This window comes from Sus scrofa, chromosome 5, assembly GCF_054392235.1.
Source record: "Sus scrofa isolate SSC_HxYL_T2T_F1_AM1 chromosome 5, Sscrofa_HxYL_maternal_Yorkshire_Landrace_v2.0, whole genome shotgun sequence".
Classification (NCBI taxonomy): Eukaryota; Metazoa; Chordata; class Mammalia; order Artiodactyla; family Suidae; genus Sus; species Sus scrofa.
In genome coordinates, this window is record NC_139387.1 from 67,763,565 (window position 1) to 67,779,094 (window position 15,530).

The 15,530-nt window shown below is 38.4% G+C and overlaps 1 protein-coding gene across 2 annotated transcripts in view; it reads right to left on the minus strand.

Annotated features, from left to right (window-relative positions):
* The window catches only part of LOC110260739 (uncharacterized), a 147,397-nt gene that overhangs the window by 116,717 nt on the left and 15,150 nt on the right, over nt 1-15,530 (minus strand). For both annotated transcript variants that reach the window (XR_014803844.1, XR_014803845.1), the window contains exon 4: nt 5,258-5,397. The gene's annotated coding sequence lies outside the window, so the exon portion shown is untranslated. The remainder of the gene's footprint in view (nt 1-5,257; nt 5,398-15,530) is intronic.

The following is a 15,530-nucleotide window of genomic DNA, read 5'->3' on the forward strand; positions in this document are numbered from 1 at the left end:
TATTCCCTGATCAACAAGGAGAGGGCACTGGCAACCCTCTCATGGGAATGGGTGCTGCCATACTGGCACGAGCCTCTGCAGATTCTCTGGGCAGAGCTGAGACACCTGTGTTTGCCTGTTTTCCCTGCTCAAGCAGGTCACGACTTTTGCAGGAAGTGGGCACTGCCACCAGCAGTTTTTCTGGCACTGCACTGCTGATGTGAGCCTCTGTAGATTCTCTGAGCAGAGCCAAGGTTCTTGTGTTCTCCCTGATCTGCAGTGAATGGGCACTAAAGGGCACAGCCTCTCTGGGCGAAGCTGAGATTCCTGTGTTTTCCCTGCTCAAGCAGGTCGTTGTACTTGCAGGAAGTGGGTGCTGCCACCAGCAGATTTTCTGGTGCTGCCCTGCTGGTCAGAGCCCGTGCAGATCCTCTGGGTGGAGCCAAAGCACCTGTTTTTTCCCTGATCGCTCAGGGGCTGAGCACCACCACCGCCAGCAACTTCTGTGCAGGTTGGGCTCCACTGGCGCAGGGCCCCCACTGGCAGGAACCAGGAACTTGTGTTATTCCGCCAGGTGGTTACTCCACCTGCTCCAAGAAGTCTGTACCCTAAGCATGGGGCTACTTCCCAGTCATTGCTAGGCAGCCACTACAGCCAAGTGGTTCCCGAGCTGAGGCAGGCAGTGTCCTGCAGCTTGAAAAAGCCCGCAGAAGGTGGAGGGAACAAGGCTGTAGTGGTGAATCCCATCCCTTTCTTCCAGCATCCCAAACAATGGTGTCTAGCCTCTAAGTCTGACTGAGTTGCCTCCCCTAAATGCTCTCCATTGTGGTCGCCTTATACTCTAGTTCCTCCAGGCTGTTTCTACACGGCCAGTCCCAGTGTTTTCCCCACATAGCCAGTCCCAGCTACTTTTTTGGGTCTGATCTCTAGGGCCAAAGTTGTAGTTCCAACACCTGGTTGCACCCACCTACAGCTGCCCATTCATTGCCTGTAGCATTGACTGTTTGTGGAGGACTGTCTCTTCTTAACCACTTCAGATCATTTGTCTAGAGTTCCTCCTCTAATTTTGGCTGGTCTCATCACTAGTGGGGGAACTTCCCAGGGTGCCGGAGCTCTTCCTCTTTCCAGCTCCCTCCTGGGACAGCAGGTCCCATCTCATTTCCTTTAGTTTCTTTTTTCTCTTGTTCTTCTTTCTTATGTCCTTTCTGGCTTTGTAATGTTTTTCTTGTTCTATCATAACCTTGAGTTCTTTTGTCAGTTTTTTGCAAATTTTCTGTGTGAATAGTCCCACATACAATCGTATTTTCATTGTATTTGTGGGAGTAGATAGCCTTACATCCTGCTACTTTGCCATCTTCCTAAAAATATTTTATAATGAGAGCGAAAGGGGAAAAAAAAGCCTTTAGTTTTTGTGTTTGTGTGGGGTTTCTTCTTCTTCTTTTTTCTTTTTCTTTTTCAGCTGCACCCACAACATATGGAAGTTCCCAGGCCAGGGATCAAATCCAACCCACACCTGTGACCTATGCCACAGCCTGTGACAACACTGGATCCTTAATTCACTGCACCACAGTGGAAACTCCTGTGTGGGGCTTCTTCTAAAGTGCAGGACTCATGACAGGAACTCTTCTTGGAATACTGAGTGCCCAGTACAATAGATGCAAAAAAGACCCACTCAACATATATCCAATTAAATGTTAAAGATAAAAAGACTATCCTAAAGTTTCAATGAGAAAAGCAGTCATATGCAAAGAACTGAGAATCAAGATGCCAGTGGAGCAATAGTGAAAGTAAAAAACCAGGTTGTAAAAATCCTGAGTAAAAATAATTTTAACCTATGAATTAAGCATGAAGCTAGACTAAAATCATCTTCACACATGAAAGATCTTAAAATATTTTGCCTCTCATGCACTCATTTGTAAGAAGATGTGGTAGGATATACTTCAACAAACAAGAAAAACAAGAAAGAGAAAGATTTTAACCAAGATGTACATCATCCTACTTAAGAAGGAGAAAAGGGAATTCGAGGACAAAAGTAGATTATCTGACAGGTTTGAGGGTGACGAAAATTGTAATGAGAGGGATTTTACAGGTCTGTTGGATATTGCAGGAAGACTTAGATGCTTAAAAAAAACAAAACAAACAAAGAAAAAGATAATTATTAACTCCAGAAAAACAAAAGGTTTTTAAGGAAGGAGATTTAAGTGTAATTAACAGGTGATTTTAGATACCAGAGTAGTGCTGACCTTGGTGATTATAAGATTCACCTCTAAACAAAATCTTTTACATAATAATATGCATTTAAATTTCCTCCATGTATTTTCATGGCTTAAAAACTAATTTCTCTCTCTCTCTTTTTTTTTTTTTTTTTTGTCTTTTTGTGATTTCTTGGGCTGCTCTCACAGCATATGGAGGTTCCCAGGCTAGGGGTCGAATCGGAGCTGTAGCCGCCGGCCTACGCCAGAGCCACAGCAACGCGGGATCCGAGCCGTGTCTGCGACCTACACCACAGCTCACGGCAACCCTGGATCCTCGACCAGGATCAAGGCCAGGGATTGACCCCAAAACCTCATGGTTCCTAGTCAGATTCGTTAACCACTGCGCCACAATGGGAACTCCCTAAAAACTAATTTCTTTTTAGCACTGAATAATATTTCTTTGTCTGGATATACCACATTTTGTTTAGCCACTCACCTGCTGAGGGACATCTTGGTTGCTGCCAAGTTTTGGCAATTATGGACTTTTATAACAGTTTTATTCAGCTTAAGTAAAAGAAGTCAATTTGAAAAGGCTCTATACTGTATGATTCCAATTATATAATATTCTAAAAAAGGAAAAATTATGGAGACAATAAAAAGATTAATGGTTTCCAGGGATGCGAGGGTAGAGAGGGAGGTTAATAGGCAGAGCACAAAGATAGTGAAAATACTCTGTACGATGTTATAATGATGGATGGATGTATATCATCCGTTTGTTCAAACCCACAGAATGTACAAAACCAAGAGTGAACCTAAAGGTAAAGTATGGACTTTGGATGATTTTGATGTGTCAATGTGGGTTCATCAGTTGTAATAAATGTACTCTCTCTGAGTGATATTGATAATGGGAAAAGCTATGCATATGTGGGGACAGGAGTACATGGGAAATCTCTGTACCTTCCTCTTAGTATTGTCATAAACCTAGAATTCCTCTTAAAAAGTGTCTTTTTAAAAGGCAATCACAAGAAAAAAAATTTTTAAGCGGGTGGAGATGGATAGTATTTATGTATTCAAAGAAGGCTTCAGAGTAGTGAAATTTGAGCGGATTTGAATAAAGTGAGGAAGCATGATTGAAAAAGGTAGCAACAAGCTTGGTCTATTGGAGCAATACCAGGAAGGTCAGAGAGTCTAGAGTGGAGTATAGGATGAGGTAGAAAAGTCAGTAAGTTCAGATATAGCCAGTCATGCAGGGTGTTGGCCATAGTAACAAATTTGGGTCTTCTTCTGATGGAAAAAAATGGTGGTAATCCACTGGAAATTTTGGAATGAAGGAGGAATGTGGTCTTAAAACAACTGTGGTGGGAAATTGACCGTTAGAGCAAGAGTGGGATCACTAAGGGACTAAACTTGCTTAGATGGGCAGGTAGAAATGAAAGTGATGAGAAATGGTTGTGTTTCAGATTTATTTTGAAGGTAGAATTTCAAAATAGTAGAATTTACTATTAGACTAAATGTAATGTGATATGTGAAGAAGAGAGGAGTCAAGAATGACTCCTAGTTGATTCGAGCAAATAGATGAATAGAGACCCCATTTACTGAAATAGAGGTAAGGTTGTGGTTGCAGGAGAAAACCTAGAAGAGACCATGAGGTCACGGAAGCTGTTAAAATAGTGTTCCCTAAAAAAGGGTTTAATGAATGTTGCCAAATTGCTGAGTCGGGTGAGATGAGGACTGAGAACTGACCACTGAATTTAGTAGAATGGAGGTCATGGATGACTCTTTAAAAAAGTGGAATGGTGGGTACAAAAGCCTCTATGGAATGTGTGGAAGAGAAAATGGGAGGTGAGATGATAGGAAGCAATAATTATATTTTTGAAGGATTTTTGCAATAAAGATGGCAGACATAGAGTGTGGTAGAAGAGGAGGCTAAATTAAGGGTCTAGGGAGAGATTTGTAAAAATGGGAGATATTACAGTGGGTTTGTGCTGAATGGACTGATCTTGTAGAGAAGAATAAACCAAAGATGCAGCAGGAGAACAAGGACATAATTGCAGCAGCAAAATCCTTGACTAGCCAAAATGGGTTGGAATTCATAGTAGAAGTAAAAGGAGGAAGGAGGCTTCAACTGCAATGGGAAAGAAACCAGAGACTAGGTCTAGAGAAGCTTGTGGGTTAGTCAACATGGTGGCTGTTAAGGTGAGGCAGTTCTTTTCTTATTTCCTTGAACTTCTCAGCAAAAATTATGGGACCAGGAATAGGGGGAGAGGAATATTTCCCGATACTCGTATTTCCTAATAGGAATTGTATCCTAATACTGAATCATCCCTGCAATTCTCTCTCGACATGATGTACTATTCTTTTAACAGTGTTGACGAACTTAGATGTTCCTGAGAATTTTTCCTAATGAAATATCTTTGCAGGTCTAAATGTTTTGTTTTGTGACCCTCACAGAATGAACTTAGAAACTTGTGAGTCTTATCTGCATTTTAGAACAATTTAAATAAGAATTGTTTTTAATGATACAAAAAGTTAGATATTAAAATTTGCTGGAGTTCCCTTGTGGCACAGAAGGTTAAGGATCCAGCATTGTCACTGCAGCAGCTTGGGTCACTGCTGTGGTGTGGGTTTAATCCCTAGCCCAGGAACTTCCACATGCTGCAGGTGCAGCCAAAAAAATTGTGCTATGTCCATTGATGTTAGAGGTTACAGTGATAGGTTGTTGCCATTATTTTCCTATAACTTCCATTTCTTTCATGGTTATTTTCTATTTAACTTTTTCTAAGCTTCTTGATTTAAATTTGGTAATTTATATTATCATACAATAATGTATTTAATTGAAAATTTTATATCAAAATAGCACTTTACATAATGTTATTCATTTTTTTGTTGTAGTTTTTTTTTAAATGTCACTTTGAAAAGATTATTTTAGTCTTACAGAAAAGTTGCAAAATCAGTATAGAGAGTTCTTGTACACTCTTCACCCAGCTTCCCCTCAGGATAGTATCTTACATAACTGCAGATAATTTGCTAACACTAAGATATTAACCTAAGCTCAGTGTTACTAGCTAGAGTACAGAACTTACTTGGATTTCATCAGGTTTTTCCACTGATGTCCTTTTTCTGTTCCAGGATCTCTTCCAGGATTCCACACTGCATTTAGTCATCGTGGCTCCTCAGTTAGGTTCTTCCAATGCATCACTCAGTCTTTCTTGTCTTTCATGACCTTGACATAACAGAGTAATGATCAGGTTGTAGAACGTTTCTCAGTTTTGGGTTTTCTGATGTATGCTTATGATTGGATTGAGGTTGTGCATTATTGGGAAGCTTCCATTTGGTGATGTGCTTTTCTTAGTGCATCACATCAGGGGATCTTTATATCAATATGTATTATTGGTCATGTTAACCTTCATTACTCAGCTAAGGTGATGTCTACCAGTACTTTCTAAACTTGCTGCTGTTCCTGTCATAAGTATCAAGTATTTATGGGAGATACTTTGAGATTATGCATATATCCTATTTATACATTGATGGATTTTTGTCTATGGTTAAGTGCTAATATGGTGTTCTAATTTATTAACTGGAATTTTTCTGCAAGGAAAAGTGACTGTTTCTCTAGTAGCTCACTCATCCATTCATTTATCTCAGCATGGACTCAAGAATATGTTTTTGGAGTTCCCGTTGTGGCGCAGTGGAAATGAATATGACTAGTAACCATGAGGATGAGGTGTGATCCCTGGCTTTGTTCAGTGGGTCAGGGATCTGGCATTGCTGTGAGCTGTGGTGTAGTTTGCAGACATGTCTCAGATCCCAAGTTGCTGTGGCTGTAGTGTAGGTTGGTAGCTGTAGCTCTGATTCTATCCCTAGCCTGTGAACTTCCATATGTGGGTGTGGCCCCAAAAAGGAAAAAAAAATTGTATTTTATTCTTTGAGTTATAATCCAATACTATCATTATCTTTTGTGTAGTTTAAAGTCTCATTGGCCATTGAGAATTCTTGAGGTACCTTTGAAAGTCCCCATATCTTTTTCCTTTAAGCAGTTTCTTACTTTCTGACATCCAAAATCAACCATTTCTCCAAGGACCCTTGGCTCCCCTTACTAGAGAATGGCATTCAGAAACCAAGTGGTGTATTCAAGGCTATTAACCTGTTCCTGATTCTAGCCCCTCTTACTGGATAGAGCTAGGAAATATATGTATGTGTGCTAACTCATGCATAAACACAACTGTGTTTATTTCTATATCTATTTGTATAAGCATAGGACAACACACACACACATATACATACACAAAGTGAGAACATGAGTCCATATTGATAACTCCAATTCCAGTCCATCACCTCAAATTTTTCTAGCCTTCTCCATTTCCTTTTTCTTTCACCTACAGTGAGAAACCTGGTTCTCATCTAAAATATGTTTGCATATTTGTTCAACTCTACTATACCAATAAACTAGTTTCAGAGATCCTGACTCACTTGTGAAAATATTCAATTTCAGTCCAATGTTTGTAGTAACACCTTTTGTCTTTTTCCTCCACATTGTCTGCTCAAAACTCTGTCAGGGTTACCTAGGTCAGGACCTTTGTTCCTGTCCCTATCAGCCTGGTGTTATGTCATTCACTTGTACTCAGCTAGGGTTCATCTGTCTCAACTTGCATTTAATCTTAGATTCCGTCCACATCCTGGTCGATTATGCTTTTATTTACATACAATAAAATTCACTTCATGATGTACAGTTCTGTGTTTGACACATAGAATGATATGTACTGCCACAGTTCCATACAGAATAGTGCCACTGTCCCAAAACTCCCTGGTGCCACTCCTTTATAGACATGGCTTCCCCTGCCCAACCAACCCCTGGTAACTATTGATCTTTTCCTTCCTATAGTTTTGCCTTTTCCAAAGTGTCATATGAAAGAAATTATACTATAGGTAGCTTTGAGAGTCTGTCTTCTTTCACTAAGCAAAACACATGAAAGGTCATCCATGTTGTTATGTGATTCAACAGTTCATTCCTGTCTATTGCTGAGTAGTATTCTGTGGTAGGGAGGTGCAATAGCTTTTTATCCACTGATCAGTTAAAAGATGCCTGGGTTGCTTCCAGTTTGGGGCAATTAGGAATAAAGTTGCTCTAAACATTTGTGTAGATATTTTTATGTGAATGTAAGTTTCCTTTCTCCTGGGTTTGATATTGAGGGTAGACGGAATCTCTGGGTCATATGATTGGTATACACTTAACTTTCTAAGAAACTGTCCAACTGTTTTCCAAAATGGCTTTAACCATTTTACATTCCCACCAGCAATGCATGAGAGGATCCAGTTCTGCAACCTTACCAGTACAGTTAAAAAAAATATTGTAATCAGAGTTCCTGTCGTGGAGCTGCAGAAACGAATCCGAGTAGGAACCATGAGGTTTCGGGTTTGATCCCTGGCCTCGCTCAGTGGGTTAAGGATCTTGTGTTGCCATGAGCTGTGGTGTAGGCCAGCAGCTGTAGCTCCTATTTGACCCCTAGCCTGGGAACTGCCATATGCTGTGGGTGTAGCCCTAAAAAGCAAAAAAAAAAAAAAAAAAAAAAAAAGCAAAAAAAATATATAGTAATAGATGTGTAGTGGTATTTCACTATGGTTTTAATTTGCATTTCCCTAATGATTGATCATGTTGAGCATATTTTTACATGCTATTTAATTTTCAGTGCCTTCTTTGGTGAAGTGTCTATTCAGAAATTTTGCTGATTTTTTATGTTTTTTTTTTCCTTACTGTTGAATTTGATAGTTTTAAAATACATTCTGGGTATAATTCCTCTGTCAGAAATTATAGATGTTTTCTCTCAGTCTAAGACTTGTTTTATTCTCTTGCACAGTGTCCTTCTTGGCATTCAGTTTTTTAAATGTTAATAAAGACCAGTTTATTAATTTTTAAAAATTCATTATGCTTTTGGTATTACATGTAAGAAATATTTGTCTAATTCAAGGTCACACAGATCTGTACAGTTTTCAAGAAGTTTCACAGTTTTATATTTTACATTTAGGTGTACAGCCTATTTTGATTTATTTGTATAAACTGTAAGATGTGTCAGTGTTCCTTTTTAGTATGTGGATCTCCATTCGTTTCAGCACCATTTGATGAAAAGACTATCAATTTTCCATGTAACTGCCTTTGTCAAAATTTAGCTAATTGTATGGTTTACTCTCACCCTGTCCCCAGCATTGCCTAAGTTTAAGGTGTACAGCATGATGGTTTGACTTACATATATTATGAAATGATTAACACAATAAGTTTAATTAGCATTCATCGTTTCATATAGACACAATAAAAAGGTAAACAAAAAATATTTTTTACCCTTCTGGTGAGAACTCTCAGGATTTACTCTTAACAACTTTCCTGTATATCATACAGCAGTGTAACTATAGTCTCACCATGTTGTACATTATATCTCTAGCACTTATTTAACTTTCACTGGAAGTTTGTACTTTAAAGTTTTAAAATTGAAATATAGTTGATTCACAATATTGTTAGTTTTATGTGTACAGTGAGTGATTAAGTTAAACATACAGACACATATATGTAGTCTATTTTTACATTCTCTTCCATTATAGGTTATTATAAGATATTGAGTATATAGTTCCTTGTGCTATACAATAGGTGCTTGTTGGTTATCTATTTTATATAGAGTAGTATGTTTATTTTAATCCCAATCTCCTAATTTATCCCTTTCCTCCCTCCCCTTTGGTAACTATAAGTTTGTTTTCTATGTTTGTGAATCTATTTCTGTTTTTAAATTCCATATACAAGTGAAATATATTTGTCTTTCTCTGTCTGGCTTACTTCACTTAGTATGATAATCACTAGATCTACCCATGTTGCTACAAATGACATTATTTCATTATTTTTATGGCTGAATAATATTCCGTTGTATCTATAAATCAAATCTTTATCCATTCTTCTGTTAATGGACATTTAGGTTACTTCCATGTCTTGGCTATTGTGAATAGTGCTTGCCATGAACATTGGGGTACATGTATCATTTCGAACTGTTTTTCTCTGGATATATGCCCAGGAGTGGGACTGAAGTTTCATATGGTAGTGCTATTTTTAGGGTTTTTTTTTTTTTTTTTTGGCATGTGGAAGTTCCCACGCCAGGGATCAAACCCATGCCACAGCAGTGACCTGAGCCACTGCAGTGAAAATGCCAGATCCTTAACCCACTGAGCCATAACTCTCTATTTTTAGGGTTTTTGTTTTTTGTTTTCTGTTTTTGCTTTTTAGGGCCACACCCATGGCATATGGAAATTCCTGGACTAGGGGTTGAATTGGAGCTGCAGCTTCTGGCCTCCACCACAGCCACAGCAATGCCAGTTCCAAGCCACATCTGTAACCTACATCAAGCTCATGGCAATGCTGGACCCTTAACCCAATGAGCAAGGCTGAGGATGAAACCCACATCCTCTTGGATACTAATGGGGTTTGTTTCTGCTGAGCCATGACAGGAACTCCCATTTTCAGTTTTTTAAGGAAGCTCCATACCATTCTCCATAGTGGCTTGTACGAATTTACATTCTTACTAACAGTGTATCAGGATTACTTTTTCTCTAATTACTTTTTCTCTACACCCTCTCTAGCATTTATTGTTTGTAGCCTTTTTGATGATGCTTATTCTGACAGGTGTTGAGGTAACACTTTATTGTAGTTTTGATTTGCATTTCTCTAGTAATTAGCAATGATGAACATCTTTTCATGTGCCTTTTTGGCCATCTGTATGTCTTTGGAGAAATTTCTTTTTAGATCTTCTCTCCATTTTGGGGATCAGTTTTTTGTTTTTTGTTTTTTTTTGATGTTGATCTGTATGAGCTGTTTGTACATTTTGGAGATTAATTCCTTGTCAGTCGCATTGTTTGCAAATATTTTCTCCATTCTGTAGGTTGTCTTTTTGTTTTGTTTATGGCTTCTTTTGCTGTGCAAGATCCTTTAAGTTTAATTAGGTTCTACTTATTTATTTTTGTTTTTATTTCCAATACTGTAGGAGAAATACTGCTGCAATTCATGTCAAAGACTGTTTTGCCTATGTTTTCTTCTAAGAGTTTCATAGTATCCAATCTTATATTTAGGTCTTTAATCCATTTTGAGTTTATTTTTGTGTATGGTGTTAGAGAATGTTCTAATTTCCTTCTTTTACATGCAAGCTGTCCAGTATTCCCAGAACCGCTTATTGAAGAGAGTGCCTTTTCTCCATTGTATACTAGTGCCTCCTTTTCATAGATTAGTAAATCTTAGGTGTATAGGTTTCTTTCTGAACTATCTATCATGTACCATTGATCTATATTTCCTGTTTTTTGTGCCAGTACCACACTGTTTTGATTACTATAGCTTTGTATTATAGTCTGAAGTCAGAGAACCTGATTCTTCCAGCTCCATTTTTCTTTCTCATGATTCCTTTAGCTCTTTGGGGTCTTTTGCGTTTCTGTACAAATTAATTTTTTTTAATTCTAGTTCTGTGAAAAATGCCATTGGTAGTTTGGTTGGAATTGCATTGAATCTGTAGATTGCCTAGGGTAGTATAGTCATTTTGACAATATTGATTCTTCCAATACAAGAACATGGTATATCTTTCCATTTGTTTGTGTCATTTCTATTTCTTTCAACAGCATCTTACAGTTTTTAGAGTATAGGTCTTTTGCCTCTTCAAGTAGATTTATTCCTAGGTATTTTATTCTTTTTGATGTGAGGGAAAATGGGATTGTTTCCCTAATTTCTCTTTCTGATCTTTCATTGTTAGTGTACAGAAATGCAACAGATTTCTGTGTATTAACTTTGTATCCTGCAACTTTACTAAATTCATTGATGACCTCTAGTAACTTTCTGGTAGTGTCTTTAGGATTTTCTAAGTATAGAAAAGTGTAATCTGCAAACAGTGACAGTTTTACTTCTTTTCCAACTTGGATTCTTTTTTTCTTTTTCTTCTCTGATTGCTGTGACTAGGACTTCCAAAACTATGCTAAATAAAAGTGATGAGAGTGGACATCCTTGTCTTGTTCCTGATCTTAGAGGAAATGTTTTCACCTTTTCACCACTGAATATAGTATTAGCTATTGTTTGTCACATATGGCTTTTATTCTGTTGAGGTAGGTTCCCTCTATGCTCACTTCTTTTTTTTCGGGGGGAGGGGTCACACCTGTGGCATATGGAAGTTCCTGGGCTAGGGACTGAATCCAAGCCACAGTTGTGGCAATGCTGGATCCTTAAGCCCCTGCAGTGGACTGGGGATAGAACCTGTGCTGCGACAGAGACAATGCTGGATCCTTAACCCACTACACCACAGAGGAACTCCTATGCTTACTTTCTAGAGTCTTTTTTAAAAAATCATAAATGGATGGTTGAATTTTGTCAACAGCTTTTTCTGTATATATTGAGATGGTCACACAGTTTTTATTCTTCAATTTGTTAATGTGGTGTGTCACACAGATTGATTTGTGGATATTGAAAAATCCTTGTATCCCTGGGATAAATCCCACATGATCATGGGGATCATGGTGTATGATCCATTTATTATATTTTGCATTCAGTTTGCTAGTATTTTGTTGAGGATTTTTGCATCTATGTTCATCAGTGATATTTGCCTATAATTTTCTCTTTTTTTGTGGTATCTTTGTCTGGTTTTTGTATCAGGGTGATGGTAGACAAATAGAATGAGTCTGGGTGTGTTCCTTCCTCCGCAATTTTTTGGAATAGCTTCAGAAGGATAAGTGTTAACTCTTAAAAATGTTTGATAGAATTTGCTTGTGAAGCCATCCAGTCCTTGACTTTTTTTTTGCCTTTTGTCTTTTTAGGGCTGCGCCCATGGCACATGGAGGTTCCCAGGCTACGGGTCTAAGCGGAGCTGTAGCCTCCAGCCTATGCCAGAACCACAGCAATGCCAGATCCGAGCTGCATCTGTGACCTACACCACAGCTCACAGCAACACTGGATCCTTAACCCACTGAGAGAGGCCAGGGATCGAACCTGCAACCTCATGGTTCCTAGTCGGATTTGTTTCCACTGCACCATGACAGGAACTCCTGACTTTTTTTTTTTTATAACGATTTTTATTTTTTCCATTATAGCTGGTTTACAGTGTTCCATCAATTTTCTATTGTACAGCAAGGTGACCCAGTAACGCATACATATATAAATTGTTTTTCTCTCATTATCATGCTCCATCATAAGTGGCTAGATATAGTTTCCAGCACTATACAGCAGGATCTCATTGACTTTTGTTTACTGGAAGTTTTTAAATCACAGTTCCAATTTCACTACTTGCTATTGGTCCATTCATATTTTCTATTTCTTCCTGGTTCCTCTTGGAAGACTATAGCTTTCTAAGAATTTGTCCATTTCTTCTATGTTGTCCATTTTATTGGCATATAGTTGGTTGTAGTAATCCTTATGGTTCTCTGTATCTCTGTGGTGTTGGTTGTAACTTCTTTTCATTTCTAATTTTATTGATTTGGTCCCTTTACCTTTTATTCTTTTCCTTTAGGCTGCATCCGTGGCATATGAAGTTCCCAGGCTAGGGGTTGAATTGGAGCTGCAGCTGCTGGCCTACACCACAGCCATAGCAATGCCAGATCTAAGCTGCATCTGAGAACCACCTGCAGTTCACAGCAATGCCAGATCCTTAACCCATTGAGTGAGGCCAGGGACTGAACCCACATCCTCGTGAATTCTATTCAGGTTCATTTCCACTGAGCTACAACGGGAAATTTTCCTTTTATTCTTGATGAGTCTGGCAAAGGTTTATCAGTTTTGTCTATCTTTTCAAAGAATCAGCTTTTAGTTTCATTAATCATTTCTATTGTTTTTTAGTTTCTATTTCACTTAGTTCTGCTCTGATCTTCATGATTTCTTTCCTTCTGCTAACTTTCAGCTTTGTTTGTTCTTTTTTCTCTAGTTGCTTTGGGTGCAATGTTAAGTTTATTAAAGATTCGTCCTGCTTCCTGAGATATGCTTGTATTGCTATAAGCTTCCCTCATAGAACTGCTTTTGCTACATTCTGTAGGCTTTGGATCATAGTGTTTTTGTTTTCATTTGTCTCTAGGTATTTTTTATTTCCTCTTTGATTTCTTCAGTGATCCACTGGTTGTTTAATAGCATATTATGTAGCCTCCACATGTTTGTGTTTTTTGCACATTTTCCCTTGTAGTTGATTTCTAGTCTCATAGCATTGTGCTTGGAAAAGATGTCTTGTACAATTTCAGCTTTCTTCAGTTTACTGAGGCTTGCTTTGTGGCCATTTGTAGTGAGAACCCTTAAGATTTACTCTTTTAACAACTTTTCTACATATAGCAGGGTTAACTATGTTTAGATTACGTCTCTAGTACTTATTTATCTTCAACTGGAAGTTTGTATTTTTGACTACTTTTCTCCAATTTTCCCTCTTCATCCCCCCCCTTTTTTTTTGCTTTTTAGAGTCACATTCTCAGGACATGGAGATTCCCAGGATAGGGGTCCAATCGGAGCTATAGCTGCTGGCCTACGCCACAGCCACAGCAACATCAGATCTGAGTCACGTCTGTGACCTACAGCTCATGGCAATGCTGGATCCTTAACCCACTGAGTGAGGTCAGGGATCAAACCCACAACCTCATAGTTCCTAGTCAGATTCACTTCAGCTGTGCCATGATGAGACTGCCCATCCCCTCTTCCTAAAAAAACAAAAAAACAAAAAACTAAGCATTTATGGTTAATTTAACCATTTCATTTCCTAATTTTGCATTGTTTTTTGTTTTTTTCTTGATTATAATTATCAGAAGTTTGTCTCATTTGTTTTAGTCCAAGATCCAGCTACTGAAATTGATATATAAATTAGTTGTTTTCCCTTGTTTTCTCATTCTAAATACTTTAATTTGAGTGGTGGACAAATTTTAGCATTATGTGGAAAAGATTTATTATATTAACTAGCACATTTCTGATCTGGTAGATGTTTAAGAAGATTTGCATTTGAAATTTCACAAAGTTCAACAGTAAATGTATATAGTATACAACAGAATATTGGGCACACTTTAAAGGAAAAAATAATAAGGCTTTTGTAAATAGACTAGAAAGACAGAAAATGTTGAAAAATTTACAATGTGATTTTTTTCCCTTCTTTTTAAAATTTGGAAGACACATAGTCAGAGAATATTGCAATTTCATCTTTTGACAAAAATATGAACCATTTTATGTATTTTCATTTTTGGCTGCCCCACAGCATATGGAGTTCTTGGGCCTGGGATCAGATCTGAGCTGTGGTCATGACCTAAGCCACAGCTGTGGCAATGCTGGATCCTTAACCCACCGTGCTGGGCCAGGGACTGAAACTGCAGCCCAGCACTCCCAACACACCACTGATCCCACTGCGCCACAGCAGGAACTCCTGAACAGTTTTGAAATGGGAACAATTAATTTCTTATAATTTCATGTCTACTGTTCTTCTCTAGAATAACTATTATAAAGTGGCGAAGGCTATCTCTGCTAGGTTTTATGTGTGACAATCATTACTTTTTGTCCTTTAGGGTAGGTATTATTATTATCCTTATTTTATGGATGAGGAAACTATGGCTTTGGGAGTTAAAATCGTGTGTTCAAAGTCCAGAGGTAACAACAACAAAAAAAGAGTTAGGAATTAAACATGTCTGAAGGACTCCCAAATTTTTCAGAATACAGCATGCTACCTCCTTTATGAGATACACTCAGGATTCTTAAAGAATGGTGAGGGAGGAGTTCCCATTGTGGCTCAGGGGGTTAAGAACCTGACATAGTGTTTGTGAGGATGTGGTTTTGACCCCTGGCCTCGCCCAGTAGAGTGAGGATCTGGCATTGCTGCACGCTGCCGCACAGGTTGCAAATGTGGCTCAGATCTGGCACTGCTGTGGCTGTGGCTTAGGCCTGCACCTGTAGCTCTGATTTGTCCCCTAGCCTGGGAACGTCCATCTGCTGCAGGTGTGGCCATTTAAAAAAATAGTGAGGGATCTTGGGAGGGGGGAAATCAAACAATGATCAAAAATGGGAAATGGGTACAGTGGGTTCAAGGGAAGGGGCACCTAGAACCACATTTATTTCTCTAGCAACAGGATCAATTATTTTGGAAATTTTAAGGATTTCCTTGTGTTGAGCAACTTCTTCACATTTGCATATTTCCCTCATTTTTCTAAAATTACTAGAATCTCAGTAAAAGGTATGAAAATTATAAAGCCTTGCATTAGTGCTGTACAATCCAGGGAAGGGGAGGCACAGGCATCTGGCTTGTGAATAAAGATGTCAGGGGGAAGGAGGAGGCAATAGCAGGTAGAAAATGAGATCAACATTCCTGTTTCCAAGCAAAGAACAAAGCAAAAATGTTTTCTAGA